This window comes from Aulonocara stuartgranti (assembly GCF_965226115.1).
Source record: "Aulonocara stuartgranti genome assembly, chromosome: 15".
NCBI lineage: Eukaryota > Metazoa > Chordata > Actinopteri > Cichliformes > Cichlidae > Aulonocara > Aulonocara stuartgranti.
This window is the reverse complement of record NC_138951.1, coordinates 39443559-39459696: the sequence shown is the minus strand read 5'-3', so window position 1 is coordinate 39459696 and position 16138 is coordinate 39443559. Positions and strand designations below refer to the sequence as shown.

At 41.4% G+C, this 16138-nt stretch overlaps 1 long non-coding RNA gene across 1 annotated transcript; it reads left to right on the top strand.

The window, feature by feature from the left end:
• The first annotated feature begins 409 nt into the window (after positions 1 to 409).
• On the top strand, positions 410 to 12629 carry LOC309689299. The gene is made up of 3 exons (XR_014271326.1): positions 410 to 499; positions 11052 to 11375; positions 11478 to 12629. It is a non-coding gene; the product is annotated as an uncharacterized lncRNA (long non-coding RNA).
• Positions 12630 to 16138: the final 3509 nt, after the last annotated feature.

Here is a 16138-nt window from a genome sequence, read left to right as displayed (position 1 = left end):
ACCGTAACCCGAGGCATTCACTCAAGCACTGTATTTAAGTACTTAAGGTACTTTACAGTACTGTACAGTAATTTAATATTCTATGTTAGAATATTTTAAAGCTCCATAGATGGATGGATAGATGGATAGATATTATATTGTGGTAATGTCAAACTTCATTAAAGGTACTTGTTACCCTGCACTTTGTTCTTCATAACTGTACCACATTTCAAAATTTAGAGCTGACTCTCTAAAGCAGAGGTCTCCAACTCCCGGCCTCGAGGGCTGCAGGTGTTAGATGTGTCCTTGGTCCAACACAGCTGATTCAAATGGCTAAATGACCTCCTCAACATGTCCTGAAGTTCTCCAGAGGCCTGGTAACAAACTAATCATGTGACTCAGGTGTGTTGACCCACAGTTATATCTAAAACCTGCAGGACACCGGCCCTTGAGGCCTGGAGTTGGAGACCTGCTCTAAAGTAAAGAGGGAAGGAAATACTTGTTTTTACTCCAAGTTAATGTAAGTTTTACTTCCTCTTTTAAAACATGCATTTTCTAAGTAACCAACCATTTTTAATGCATTGGCAGTCATCTACAAAAAACTATTTTTAAACTGTTACTTTCAGCAGGTGACTGTGCTCGTTGAAGTCCATGAAACGAAAGCTTGTTCCTGTTCTGTGACACTTTATTTAACACTTCCTTATTTTGCTGTCTTACCTCCTGAGTTTCAAGATGATTCTGTGATTCTCGAACCTTTTATGAATGTAATTTTTTCCTCTCATGCGTATTTTATAAGCCTTTTAGTGCTGATGTAATTTAGAAATGTGTTTTAGTATACAGTGGCATGGGGGAAATGTGAAGAATGCTGCACACTGTTTGTCAATTAGTTTTACTTTTATCATGTCACGGTCTGGCTAGGGCAGACCGTATGTTGCAGGGAAGGACTCAAGCGCAGACCGAAATGAGATATGAATAACAAAACAAGCCGTTTATTAAGGCAAGAAACGAGGGTACAAAATAATAGGGAATCGATGAAAACTAAACAATGACCTAAACTGGGTGAACTAAAACAAAACATAGAAAACTCTAAACATAACAAACTGACAGGGATACCTGGAGCGGAGACATAGGAAACAACGGACGAGTACAACAGGTGAATACAACGGACGACCTGACAAAGAATGGCTGAGAGCACACAGACTAAATGGACACAGGAGGATAATGAGGGAAGTGGCAGCACCTGGGGAACCCAGCTGACACATGAACATAATTACGTCACAGGGGGAGAGTAACTGAACATGATGAACACAGACACACCAGACCTCTTCACAATAAAACAGGAAACACAGTGAGATATAGACATGACAACCTGAACTGACAACATAAGCCACAGACATGAAATACATGAAAAGCAGGGGAGACTTAACATAGTGGAAACACGAGGGGAAAATAACTAGAAACACCTAGGCATGATTATAATGAACTTAGGAAACCTGAAGGCTACATAAACTAAACACAAAACGCTGGGTCAGCAGACCCAGGATCATGACATATCAGTAGTTAAGTACTGGATTAAAAGAATACTTTTACAGAGTTTCAGGGATAATTCATATAAGGATGGGATTTGTGTCTGAACATATAATGATAATATATCTGCTAACACCAGCATGCCTTCAATTTAACGTAATGGTGTTTTGCACAGACACGTGTTCCTGCTAATTGTGTAACATGTAAATAAAGCAGTGCATTAGACTCCACCAGTGCTACCGCTTGTCACTGATGGTGTTCATGAGTTTTAATGGGCATCATTTCTAAACAAAACCAAGGGGCTGTCACAGGTAGGCAAGAAATAGATTCAAATGCACGATTCCCAGGCAGACTGGCTAAACTGGAAACCAGTCAAATACAGAAGTCCATGACTAAAGAGCAAAATCCATGAATACAAAGAGACTGGGAAATCCAAAACAGCTGTTTTGCACATACAATAGAGATAAATAGATACAAGACAAAGTACAAAGATATGCACAGACATGCTGAGGACTAATCGGGGAGATTGGACAGACCAGAGTAACAAGACACAGCTAATCAAGGTAAATGAGAGGAAGTAAATCTGGTAAAACAGGCCAGATAGACGACTATCAAAACAAAACACAGAGTAACTACCAGGGTAGAGAGGTGGAGGGTGTCTGGTCTCAGGATCACATTTTTTGTTTTGTTATTTTTGACAGTGTGGCTTTATTGTTGACGTTATTGAACGATAACCACAAATTTATATTAGTGTGGTTAGCGGTTAAGTATGAAGCAGCTGGGATGTGATTTACCATCTCAAAGTGAAAGGCTCTGGTTTTCTGGTGCTTTGTGGCTGCTGTACCAGTCTGTTGCAGTCAAACCTGAGTGAGAAGATGAAAACAACCAGTATGAAGGTTGTTTTGTGTCCCTGCTCTCACATATGGCCAATAACTGTGGGTGCAATAAGACTGTGGACACAGGAGAAGCGTTTTTTTCCTCTGAAGGATGAGAGTAATGGCATTATTAAAAAAAATTTTAAAGTGCACATTAAAAACAAAAGATTCACCCTTTGTAGAGTGGTTATGATGGGGGAACATTTGTAGGGTATCTGAGGGGTTTGCAGTTAGGACATACCTGTGGCAAAGATAAAACACAGAACTATGAATCCACAATGAGGAGCTTTACATTTGCAGTGCCTTTTTGGCCTTTTTAAAAAGAAATAAAACTTAATTTTAAAAATAAATAAATAAATAAATGCTTAATGTTTTAAGAATATTACTAATTATCCCAATCTGAAAGCCAGATATAACAGAATTAAGGCAGTTTGTTCTACTGCTGCGTGTTTTGAAGTCACTGTGGATAAGACTGTCCGCTTAGAGTTTTAAAGTAAACAGAGGGGGTCAGTGTTTACAGCTTGTTCACACTTCCCTCGTGGCTGTTTTCCAGGAATCTCTGTTCCCTGTTTCTGCATTTGTGCAAATAGATGAGTTCTTTGCAATAATCCTTAAAACCAGTTAATAATCTCCCAACAGTAATTGTCTTATCTTGTCACATAATATGAGTGGAAGTTTACTTTTTTGTTATTTCCTTTGCTTTTTTTGGATGTTCAGATTCTGAAGAGTACCGCGCCACCTCCAACTGACATTGTAGTCCTCAGTCGGTGTGACCCTCCTGGGGCTGTGAGGTCAAGGCACACAAAAACATGCTTGATGATGCTTGATTCATTATCTACACTTGGTACAGTGATGTGTAAGAGATGATGAATGAGGAGTAATAACGAGACAGAGAGAGAAAGGTGGCAGATATCAGGATAGAGGAAGTTACAGAAACACACACACACAAAACCTCTCTTCTGGTTCCTGTTTACAGTGTCATGATATCTATTTTCGTCCGCTGGTGCGAAGCAGAGCTTTCAACAATAGTGTAAAGACCTGCCGTTTAGACTGAAAACACACAAGACGGTCACACATGTTCTTATCCGTTTTCCTGTTTGTTAGCTCCGAGACTCATTTAATATGTTCACAAACTTGCTTCCTTGTTCAGGCATTCGTTCATCAAGTGTATTGCTTCAAACAAAGACACAGCACTATCCAAAGTTTCACAAAAATTAGTGCGTTAACTTTCTTTCTAGTCGTTAAAGATTTAAGCTCTCTCCTAAAATCTCAAGTAAATGAATAAATCCCTGTCATCTTTGAGCTTTAATTCTATCCTCCCAATAAAAATATTCTGTCCAGTTTTACATTATATGGTACAGCACATATGATACCTTGCTGCACCAGCAGAGGACCGTGTGATAAAATGGAAATCTACTCAGTATCTGTGCATGGACTGGCAGAGGTTCTGTGCTTTCCCTTTCTTTTGTGACAAGCTTTGAAAAAAACAGAAGAAAGGGGAAAAAATGTCCTCACTCTATATTTGGAGGCAGGTCAAAGGTTACGCTGAAGAGTGCAGGTCACTAAATCAAGGAAAACATTTCAGTGCGGTGTTCTGTTCTGGCCCCACTGCTATCCGCCATGACGCTTGTTTATCCATCTCACTTCCTGTCCGTGCATGCTGGAGAGTGTGTGTGTGTGTGCGTATGTGTGTGTGTGCGAATCTTTATATGTTTGTGAGCACATTGCTCTGTCTCCGCCTCTCTCTATTTGTTTTTAATGTTCCCGCCATTCTCAGGCTCTCACAAGCACACAGACACTCATTCCAGCACATAAATCACAGCTCGGTGAAAGTGTCGGTTCAGAGCCGGGAGGCTGCGGCGTTCCAACGTCTCTATTGCATGAAGGGAAGAACTGAGGGGACAAACAATCAGGGACAAAAGGGAAACAAGCACACAGAACATAAACACACACTAGCACAAATTAAGTCACACAGGTAGGCACACATGCAGTTTAAAGTGCATGCTATTATATTGGTAAGTCCATAATTTCTTGGAGAAAAACACTATTTTTGTAATTCCGTCTCTGTGCACCACCGTTTGAAATGCAGACTTTAATTCAAGGGTTTGTTGGGGTTTTAGGAATTACAGCCACTTGTATACACAGTCCCCCATTTTCATAGACTTGAAAGTCATTGGCCAATTGACTGACTGAAGTATATCTATGGTCAGGTGAGGCCTGTTCCCTTGTTAGTCAGAAGAACAGGATGACAAATGACCGATGATTTCGGAGCAGGTCGGCAGTAGTGTGATCCCTGGATGATGCAAGATAGTGTGAGGGTGTGCATGAATGTTAGACAAGGCGTAGAAAACAGCTCTGGTATGCATGTGTGTATGACTAGGTAAACAAGCCGTGAAGAAAAAGGTGCTTAGTTAGAGCAGATATGTACCAGTGGATACAAGACAGTGCAGGGATTCATAAAACTCAAATTAAGACCATTATAATGTGTCACTGTAAGTATTTCCATCTATATATTCGAGCTCTGATTGGCTGTAGGCATTCAGTGTCATGACCTGATCAGAAATCATTTTTGGCCTGTCAGTCACGCCAACTTAAATTTCTCCTGAGTGACAGTCCTCACAGATCCATCCAGCCTTTTTTTCACACGAGGAAATTCTCCATTTTCACAGCCTGAAAGCTCAAATAACAGAATTCCTCAAATATCTCACTTTTGCAGATAATAATGTGACAAATGATGGTTTTCTTATCACCAAAATAAGAAAACTTTTACTTCAGCTGAACTTGGTCATACTGTATCACCTCTGTAAGCTCTGTTTAAACAGTGAACTTATACATAGTGTATAGATCAAAGGACAGAGAAAAGTGTACAGTTATTCACATTTTCACATGGAAGCTGTGGGTGCCAGTGTTTTGAGGCAATCAGCAAATCTGTTGAGTGTTTGTACTAAAAGCATGATTTGCTATAACCTTGGAGAAGCAACAAATCCATCATTTAAACCTCAAAGAAAAGGTTCTGTGGCAGTCGGGTTGTTGCTTTTACACAATGATAACCACTTAAAAAAAAAAATCCCCCTCACACAAATATGCCGTAACTGTCTGCTATGTTCTCTCTCATAAATCTAGCAGTAACCTGCTGGGGCCGGTGCTGTTCGCAAGATTGGATATATTGATTGGTTTGGTGATGTGTCTAAGTCTAAGTGTCCTTGAGCTGAACACCTAGTTGCTCTGGATGCCTTCCATGTTATCTGCAACACCAAACACCAAAAGCTAAAGTAGGAAAGAAGGAAAGAAACCACCATCAAGGTCAATTTTTAATTTTCAGAAAACTGAATATTGGAATTAAAATGCCAAAAAGCTGAAATTAGGAGGTTGATGGAGCAGACTAGAAAGCATATCTGTGTTTCACTTACAACAAATAGTAAGTGAAACACAGATATGTTGCTTGTGTTGAAATCCATGCTTTTTAATCCAATTTCTGCTGTGGCTAAAGACGACGACAGCAGTGCCATTTGTACTTGTACTTTCTGACAGTCTCATTCAAACGGCCACCAGAGGTCACTTTCCTTCAAAACGTATTTGTCATAACTCGTGAAAATTGCGTGTACAAACTATTAATCATTTTTTGTGAGGGGACAGTTTCTGTTTTTGAAGATGAATTATCCCCACTTCCCCTTTCGTGTCGTGGAAGAAGAGGGAGATGCTGATGAAGAAATCACTTACCCCACTACGCTCTGCCAAACCTAAACCCAAACCCTCGCCCCCTCTTTCTCTTCTCACACAGCAGCCAGAGGCAGAAGCTCAGAGGCTGTCTGCTCGCTGCTTCAGAGGCACTGTTGCTATCTATTTTTAACCATGCTGCTTATGTACTGGGCAGAGTCAGCTTCGTGTGTTTTTAGTACTGAGCTTGACTTTTGCTTTAAGCCCGTGTTTCCCACTCTGCCACTGAAATAAGAGAGTCTCTGCTGGGCCTCTGCTTAACGCCAATGAGCCCACCTCAGGCCCTTGATCATTATTTTTACACCAGTGCTGGATATACACACAGAGTTTCGGGTTGTTTGTTTTGTCAGAAACATACAGTACTTGCACTTACACGTGCATGTCATGTCTTTGTCGTTTCATGCTTTAGACCATGAAGTGTTTATTAACGTTATGATAAATGGCTCGCAGCCATATTCAGAAGTGAAAAAAAACCCATTCATTCTCAGGGGAGGGGGCTGAATCTCACATTAGCATGTGGCTTTTTCACTTTCTCATGTACACTGCTGCTGCAGCTGTTTTTAATTGTGTTGCTGCATATGCAACACTTGATATAGATGGGGTTTCTGACCTGCTTTCACCTTCTGTATTGCATTATATTTATCGTCTCTGGCTCCCTCTCAGGTTAGATACAGAGAGAATCGGCCAGGCAGAATACAGGGAATTTGCCAAATGACTGTAGATAATGATGTTCCTTGAAACCTCATCAAAGTTAAGCGTGTTGGTGTTATTCGGCTGTGCTCATTTGCTTGTCAGCAGATGTGTAAAGCAGTAATGGATGGGTAACATCTATAGTACAGTCTGATTCTGTGTGCCTGGTACACCACAGCGCTCTAAATGAGAGCGTTGGTTATGGAGTCTGTTTTTATCTTTTAACTGACTTTTCAAACTCAGTTGTTCCCCATATGTTGTTGTGGGGGGGTTTTTTTTCAATTCGGTTGTTAATTATAGTACTCTCCATCAGCAGGCTAACATCAGATACAACATTTGAAATGCTAAGTCATTAGCTAAACCTGGCAACTATTGAGACCTGTGCCAGGTAATAAATGTAGGGGTTTTTTGCCTGTTACATTGGCATTGTAGTTAGGGAAGGTTACTTCAAGCTGAGATCAGATGACTTATATTTAGGGGAGCAATATGCGGACCAGTGAAGGGTCAAACTGTTGGTAAGAATCCGAGCAGCCAACATGCCGATGCTGCCTTCAACTCCCTTCGTTCGCTTAGAATGACATTTCTAAGTTGCAAGCACCACTTCAACTGCTATGCCAGCCAAGTCCAAGGATGGGTACCGGTATCAATGGCACCGGTTCTGACATAAATGGTAACCAGACCGAAAAGCAGCGCACATTTCGGTGCTTTATTTCGGTGCTTTTTTTTTCCTGCGATGTCATACACTTTGGATTCCAGCCAGTAATTTTACCTTTCCAAGGATAGTAGGCGGGTCCAGGTACGTACGTTCTTTTAGAGCAGAGCTACAGATTAAAAATGCCCAAGGCGAAGCGGTCAAAGTCTGGCTGTACTTCACAGCAAAAGATGCAAACTCAGCAGCAACAAGTGCTTTAAGGTGTTACTGTGCAAAGGAAGTAACACCTCGAATCTGATGAAACACCTGGTGACGCATAGCGTTTTTTTAAAAGCCGAAAAATGCACCGTATTTGATAGCTTGTTGCAAGACGTCACACCGAGCACATCTACTGCGGTGTGGTGCCTGTTATCGGACCTGGAGTTAGCAACATCCCCCAAGAACCCGAAGAGGAAAGTCCTGGTCCCTATCCCTGCCAGTGTAGCAGAAATGATGATGGCAGCAGCAGCCGTTCTTCTCTGCGTGAGTAGCTTAATGTTGTCTGTGTGTAATTTACGTTGAGTAGGCTAACCACGTTATTAAATTAATGCATGTAAGGTGAACTAGCGAACACCGTCGTAATTACATGCGGCTGTCTTCTTGTTTGATGGCAGATGCTCCCTTCACCCTGGCCAAAAAGGCTAAAATGACCAAAGAAAAAGTGGAAAACAGCTAAACATGAGAGGTTTTTGGACAAAGTTTGTGTTTTTTTTCCATTGTTTAAGCACTGCTTCCAGCCAAGAGTGATGCCATATATGCCCCATAGCTGCAGAAAAGGCTAAGATTGTTATCTTTTTACAAAAAAACGGCTAAACATGAGAGGTTTTTGGACAAAGTTTGTGTTCTTCATTCTTTAAGCACCAGTTCGAGCACCATTTAAGCACCGGCACCATTTCCAAAGTACCGGTTTGACACTGGTATCGGATAAAACCTAAATGATACCCATCCCTAGTCCTGACTTCCCTGCTTACCTCTTGCGTTCTCACCACCTTCAGTTTCTGTTGTACCTTTTGCTCTCTTTTGTTCTCCATTCAAACATATATCTCATTTATTTGATCTTTCATCTTTCTTTCTCCCTGGCAACTGGAGGAAAGCCAAATTCTTCAGAGAGGCCAGATATGAGTTACTTTGCATTCCAGTCTTTTTTGAGGTGGACAGTAGGGATGGGTATTGATAAGATTTTAACGATTCCGATTCCATTTTCGATTCTGTTTAACGATTCGATTCCTTATCGATTCTCTTATCGATTCTTTTTTTTAAAAAAGGAGAACACTAAAGTCGATTAGCTTAGAACTGTGTTTTATATCTTCTCTTTGAACAAGATAGAAATTTAGGAGTAACATGGCCTTACAAACCCAACAGTGAGATCTTAAGAGATCTAGCCTACAGCTCTTCAATGGGGTGTCACAGGGTCCCCAGGAAAAAAATGTATATGTAAAATAATAAAATAAATATTCTCCTGTAGCAATAACAAAGTTTAACATAAATTATTCTGTAGCAATTACACAAGAATATCCAGTAATGTCCCTGCCTACAATTAAACACATTCACTTACCAAAGTGAAATCGGGGGCATCTGCTGTGGCAAATGGGTGCAAACCTTTGACCACAAACTTAGACACTGCTGGGTGACATTCGTCTATCCTGGCCTGAAAGGAGACGCTACCGGTAGACTGCAGCGAGAACTGCCAGCATCTGAGCCAGCCAGACTCTGTCTCTCTCATCATGGTTATCTAAATGCAACGCACAGTAATAGCAGGTTTTGTAATAAGGTAAATCGCACTAACATAATATGCAATGCTAATTGATTAGTTACCTGCAGTATTAACGGGAGAGGACGTGGAAACGCTACCGCTGCTGCTGGGTTGAGCTTCGCTAGTCCGGAGCGGATCAAAAACACGACATTCGTTGAAAGCAATCGCGTGTTTTTTGAGCAAATGCTTTTGCATATTCGTAGTGTTTCCTCCCTTTGATGAAATCTCTACTTTGCAAGTATTGCACGTTGCCCTGTTGTCATCCTTTCTCATAAAGTGTAACCAAACTTTTGAGCGTTTGTGCCGCTCAGGCGCCGTGTTTCCTACTGGGTAAAAGACGCTACTCAACGTGATGACGTCATTCGGGGCGACTGGAATCGATAAGGGAATCGTTTTTAAAAGTGGCAAACGATTCCAAGGAATTGAAACAGTGGGAACCGGTTCTCAACAAGAACCGGTTTTCGATACCCATCCCTAGTGGACAGGTGGGTGGAGGCATGTGACTCTTCTGCAGACAGATCGCAACAAGATTTGAGAAAAATTCAAAGAAAACTATCTAAAGATAGTGGGAATTTTTTGAAAAACACCAGAAATAAGCAAAAATGGGACAGAGTGGGGGCTGTATTAACCCCGCCCCTCTTATTTTGGCCTGGAATAGGATGGGTAAGACGTGTCCCGGGGTGACCTATGAACAATAACAAACTTACTCTAATATTTGGTGCTATATATATAATTATATATATATAAACATACATGCATAAACTAGGTCTCATAGCATGCAACAGTAAAATTCTGTCTTTTTTACTATCTTGTTTTACACAAAGACGAACACCAAAAACTGCACCGTGGCATACTTTCACATGTACCCACACACAGAGAACTACAATCCTATTTAATCACAAGAATCCTGACTGGGAGCATTCCTGTCACATGCAGTTAGCACCATTTGCTTATTAGAGCAAACAATGGTACCTGTCAATTTCATTTTCACGAGCTCAGAGATTACAGAGCAATGTGCTTATCCTCTCTATCCAGTTCAGCGCACCGCAGTTTCTCTGCTTTCCCACGTCTAAAGCTGTACGTGAGTTAAGCAAACTGGTTGTCTGACGTTCTGCTGATCTTTCCCACTGAGCGCTGCTGCTACATAAACTTGTCCCTGAAACAACAAAAGAGGTCGTATGTAATCCATCCGCAGAGGACAGTTCTTGTTATTGTTCAGTGGCACTTTGCTTAGCAGCGTCACAACAGGGGGCACTTACTCACATTCATTTATTATTGCTGAGCTATCACAGAGGAGCCTCCATTCTGACCAGCTTTTATAACCCGCTCTACCTGAAAGTCTGCAGGGTTTTTTGCCATTACTAAATATACGCTGACTCAGCTTTGCAAACTCAGTGATCTCACTTGTAAAATGATTAATGACACATAAATGCACAGTATGCTTACGTAAATCAAAAGTTATGTGTAATGTGATTCTAAAACAGTTTGAAAATTTAGTGCAGTTTGCCCGAGCACTGTTTTGAAACTAAAGACACAAATATAAACCCAAAACAAACCGCTTAAAATGTGCTATATATTGTATTTGCATGTCGAGGTGTATCTACGAATATTAATCTGCTGTATATGTAGATCGCCGCTGCAGGGCTGGATTAGAGGGTGCTTACAGCTGTTTCTGTGGAACTCATGCACCTGCATTGTGTTTGTGTGCTTTTGTTTATGTTCAAAAAGCATTTGCATATGTGTGGAGAAAAGGATTGTATGAGCTTGTTTGTGCAGCATCTCAAATTCTTTGTGTGTGTGTGTGTGTGTGCATTTCCAGGTGGAGGAAGGAGGGGGCAGTTTGCAGCAGGAGACCAGAGAAAGAAATGAAGGAAACGGGAAGGAAATGACGAAGGCTTGCTCTCTGAAACAGCTAAGCTGCCACTCTCTCTTTATCATCCTGTATGGAAACCTGGAAAAACACACAAACACATAGGGTGTTGTTGTTGACTGCCATACAAAACACAGGATCTCAGGCACAGGATGATAAACAAAGAACATGGAGAGCAAATAGAATTGAAGAGGACACAATCAGAGAGACAACAGGAAAAAAACACTGTTGTGCCGATGGATAACAAGTGGGAAAGAGTCACAAAGAAGGAAGGTAAACAAGAAGTGGTAAATAACTGTTTTGATACTTGTGTTTTCTACACACAACAACCACAACAGCTGATCACTTCAATAATTTCTCCTTTCTTTTATTCAGAACTCATTTTGTCAAAGTCTGCATCTCATTTTTCAAACAGCTGTCACCTCCTTCTGCAAGTAAGCTCTTGAGCATCAAGAAATTGCCGAATGGGAGGTTATGCACACACACACACAGAGAGAGAAAAAGAATTGCAAATTTCATAGCTGATCACATGCCAAGGAAATTATTTCTGCGCATTCACTTAGGCAACCGTAGGAAGCCAGTTATTCCACACTGATAACCCGGAGGGCAGCGAGCAGGACTGGCGACATAAATATGGCTGTCGCCGTCAAAACACGACAGGCTGGGATCAAACAGCACCCGGAGATGTTTCCTATTGTTGGCCCGAACAGGCCTATAGCCCGAGATCAACAGTTAGAATTTCTCGTTGACCTTCGTGATCGAGAGAAGGATGATTCATCTGCAGAAGCCGACACAAAAACAAGACAGGAATGCCACAGGAAGGGCAAAGGTCACTGCAAGAATGCCACTGGCTTGTTTGTTATCATACTTTTGCATAAATGTGCTTTACACAACGTTTCTTAAGCAAACACACACACTTGACGGTTTCTGAAATCTGAATAATCTCATTACTTTGTATGTGTTTAAGGTGTGTTAGATCCTGTGCATAAAATGTTGAAATGTTACCCAAGGGTTTATAAAGCCTTTCAGCTTAATGAGTGCTTTAACATACTTAGCAGGAGTGTAAAGTGCCTGTAGCACCTACGACAACTGAGGAAGTTCAGGGTCTCTCCAGTGATCCTCAGGACTTTCTATACAGGCGCTGTGGACAGCATCCTCACACAGAACATCACATCCTGGTATGGAAACAGCTGTGTCAAGGATAAAAAAAGCTATTCAGAGAGTGATCTGTATGGCAGAACGCTGCTGCAGGACTGTTCTCCCTTCCCTACAGGACATTTACGTCAAGAGATGCTGGACTAGAGCAACTCAGATTTTGAAGGACCCGTCCCATCCCAGCCAGAGAGGCTCAAGAGGAGTTTTTATCCTCAGGCCATTCGTGTGTTGAATCAGTGTGCAGTTAACCAAACAGCAGTTGCGTTATGCGTAGCTGCATTCAGTGTACTCCAAAATAAATAGGTCCAGTTCCTGATGCCATTCAGTAGCCATGCAAAGTTTAAACTATAAAAATGTGCACGGGTGACTCAACGGAGACTGACTTGTCTTTCTAGCCAGCTTTAAGCCACCTGCATTTTTTTCCCGGCTTGCTTGTCTGGTTTGCATGTTTGCATCCTTCAGTCAGGCTGTGTTTTTGTCCTAGGACACAATTATCCTTTTAATCTTCATCTGGGTGTGGCACCAGCTAAACATAGTACATTTTATTCTGTGCTATAATAGCAGTACATTTTCTGCCGCGTGAATTTTTTGGCACACAATAAAAGCCTTTGAATGATAAACTGTAGAGAACAACAAGCATTTTAAATGAGCCCACAGATAAATTGACACCCTATAATGGTATGCGCTGGTTGTCTAATAGTTTTAAAGTGAAAATCTGCTCTCTTCTACCAGTTAATAAAAGACAAAGTTCAACCTTTTCAGAAAGAAAACTTGCTGGTCTAAGCACACAATGTGAGGTTGCTCTTTCACATGAAAAATCCCCTGATGAAGAGGAAGTGATGGAGTTTTGTGTTCTTGGCAGCTACAACAGGTGATAAAATGAAGAAAAAACGTATTCATGGGATGATGAATTACAACCCTGGCTGCCCTTCAGTGTTTCAACAGTAATACTGAAACTGTAGTTATAAAAAACCGTAAAATTTGCATTTACTGGCAACGTACCCAAGTCAAAGCTCACATTCACGTATTGCGGCTTTAAGGTTTACCTTCAGGCTGGCCAAGCCAAGTGACAAACTGGACATAGCAACAGGCAAGGGCACTGTGCGTTTCCTAGACTGTGTGTGGCTCGTGAGACCTGACGACATGCTAATTCCATGGAGACAGCGTTGTAGGGAGGGGGTGGTGAGATTACCGTCTAGCCATCGAAGTCCAGAAAGGTTGCTCTGCTGTTTCCTGCAGCTCATGGGCTGTCTTAAGAGGTTTTAAGAGGCTTGGAAGAGATGAGCTGCCATCTGGCTAAATCTTGAACGGCTAACCACACGTGGTTGGTTAGGAATATGTCGACACTGCTGATGTGCCGTGATGCAGCAAAGGACTGCTGCTGACTCAAAACGAGGTTTCTTTTACCTGCTAGAAGAATGGAGTCTTCTGAACTAGAATCTAAACAATATATAAAATGTATGAGTTCATATGATGGCTCTTTATTTTTGTTTCCTTCCTATTTATAATAATAGCTGTTCAAAAAAATAAACCAGCTATAAGTACATAGGTAAGCACACTGGTGTTTTGATGATGGTGGAGAGCAATAAGCATACATAATCTCCCAAAGCTGTTAGTTTTAGTAGAGATCTCGAGACTTCAAACACCATACCATATGATTCACATGGATTTCATACACATTTAGTCACTTCCATTTAGTGGCATCTCTTATCCGATGGATCTGGGCATTATTTGTCAGCTTGAAAGAGACTGGTGGGACAGATGGTTTCAAACTATGCCAGAAAATGCCCCCCACAGCTCAGCATAGCTACTACATCCCCTCGCTGTAGGGGTCATGTACACAGTATGAGTTATTTGTAACAAGTAGTCCCTGGAAAGCAGTGCTAATGGGTGTATCTGTGTGATATGAACCACATAATCTGACATCACTCTTTTCTAATGAGCTTTTAATTATGAAAAATAAATAGAAAAGTTAAATTAGTTGTAGTTGACATTACATTGAAGAAATCAATCAATAGAAACTGTGAACCACAAACAGGGAATTTTACTGACAGTGCTGCCAGGTTGCATCATCAGGTTTGTAGGGTTGTGTCTGTTTACAGTTTCACATGTCACATCACTGTCAAGCATGGTCCAAGCCCTGCAGGGAGAGAGAAAGTGAAGGCACGCAGCCTTCACCCTACCAGTCTGCTCACATCTCTCAAAGAACTACGCAGTTTGCAATCACTTCATTTTGTCTTTGCTAAGCTGTTTATTCTGGTTAACAGGTGAAATGATAATATTACTAGGAAAGCTACACCCACACTCTCAGTCAATTTCCTGCCACCAAGGAAAGCAGACTATGAGTCAATTACAGCAATGAGCGCTTTTCTGATGGCTCGATATGTGAAGTCCAAAATCCGTGTGACATTCTGACATCAGCCTTTACAAACCAGCACAGCACAGTTTACAATATCACCTGACTGTTTTGTGGCTTTATGTTGCATTCGACTTGTTTTTATTTCAGTGCAATATTAAGCCAGGCCTGGGCAATTAATTTTCTCAAGACGCTCAAAGAGAAACTGGGACTATTTTGGAGAGCTCAATTTAATGATGTGGCCCTCTATACTAGTCCCAGTTTCTCATGTGACTGGTTTCTAGTCAAAGTGACAACAGAGACTCATTGCTGGAGTTTCTGTGAACAAAAGACTCAGTTTTCTGCACTTCCTTCTTGCAGACACATGGTTTGGGCAGTGTGCCCACAGCAGAGATACTTAATGACGCTCTATTCATGAGGTATCTTCTGACCTCTTGATCATGAGAATGGGGTGAAGAGGTTAGTGATTACAAACGGACTCAACCCCATAAACTTGTGGCATCAAACTGATGCATGTAGGTGAAAGGCAGTTACTTGGAATGTGCTTGTGAGCAAGGCGTTCCTTCCCCCGGTCCCAAGATTGATACTAATGATGACAGTTTACTATATGATGCCAAGAAGTGAAAGTGTGTCTAATATTTTGTCTATAGTCAGTGATGTAAATTGAGTATGCATATATTACCCCTATGCATCAGGTCCTTTATTTATGACACCTTTATCTTGACAGACAATAAACCCATTAGACCTGTGAGCACGCCCAGGCTGTGTATTGATCAGCTTTGAGCTGTCTATAGGATCCTTTTGGATGTCAAATGAAGAGGCAATGATCCCATCTGACAGCCCTTCCCTGTCGATACCTGGTGGCAGCATGCCTTAACACAATGCACTGCAAAGAATTGATCTAAACACAGAGCTCAGGATCTATTAGTGGTGATGGGTATTTACAGATCACATGTAATCAGTTTTGAATGATCAGATTACAAAACATGAGTAACTATACGGGCTAACCATGACACTGAAACTACCTGCCTGTTGCCACTGTACTTTTAAAACAGCTCTAATCCTTCGCACAGGACCAGAGGTGTGTCCTGTGGTATCATGAACAAAGATGCTCCAGCAGATCCTTTGGTTCCTCATGGTGGATAGCAGAACTCCGTGGATCTGGACAACAATCTGCAACACTGCATTGTAAAAAGATGCTGTTATTGTATTTGTCAGGGGCGTAATCATCAGGGTAACTATGTGCTGAACATTGGGGGGGTCAAGACCTCTGTCTAAATAAATAAATAAATCTGGGCAAATTCCCAGATGATTAAACATGCAACTATTTTGCTGGCAATACCTGAAATGAGTAAAGAAAATCAACAGCCTATTTATGCAAGATAATTCATAATTTTATTGGGGGGGGGGGGGGGGGTATTTTGGTTGGGTCCGATTATTGGGGGGGTCATGACCCCCCTAACCCCCCCTGGAAATTACGCCCCTGGGCTTAATTACCCCAAGATGTGTAACTGGATTTTATTAG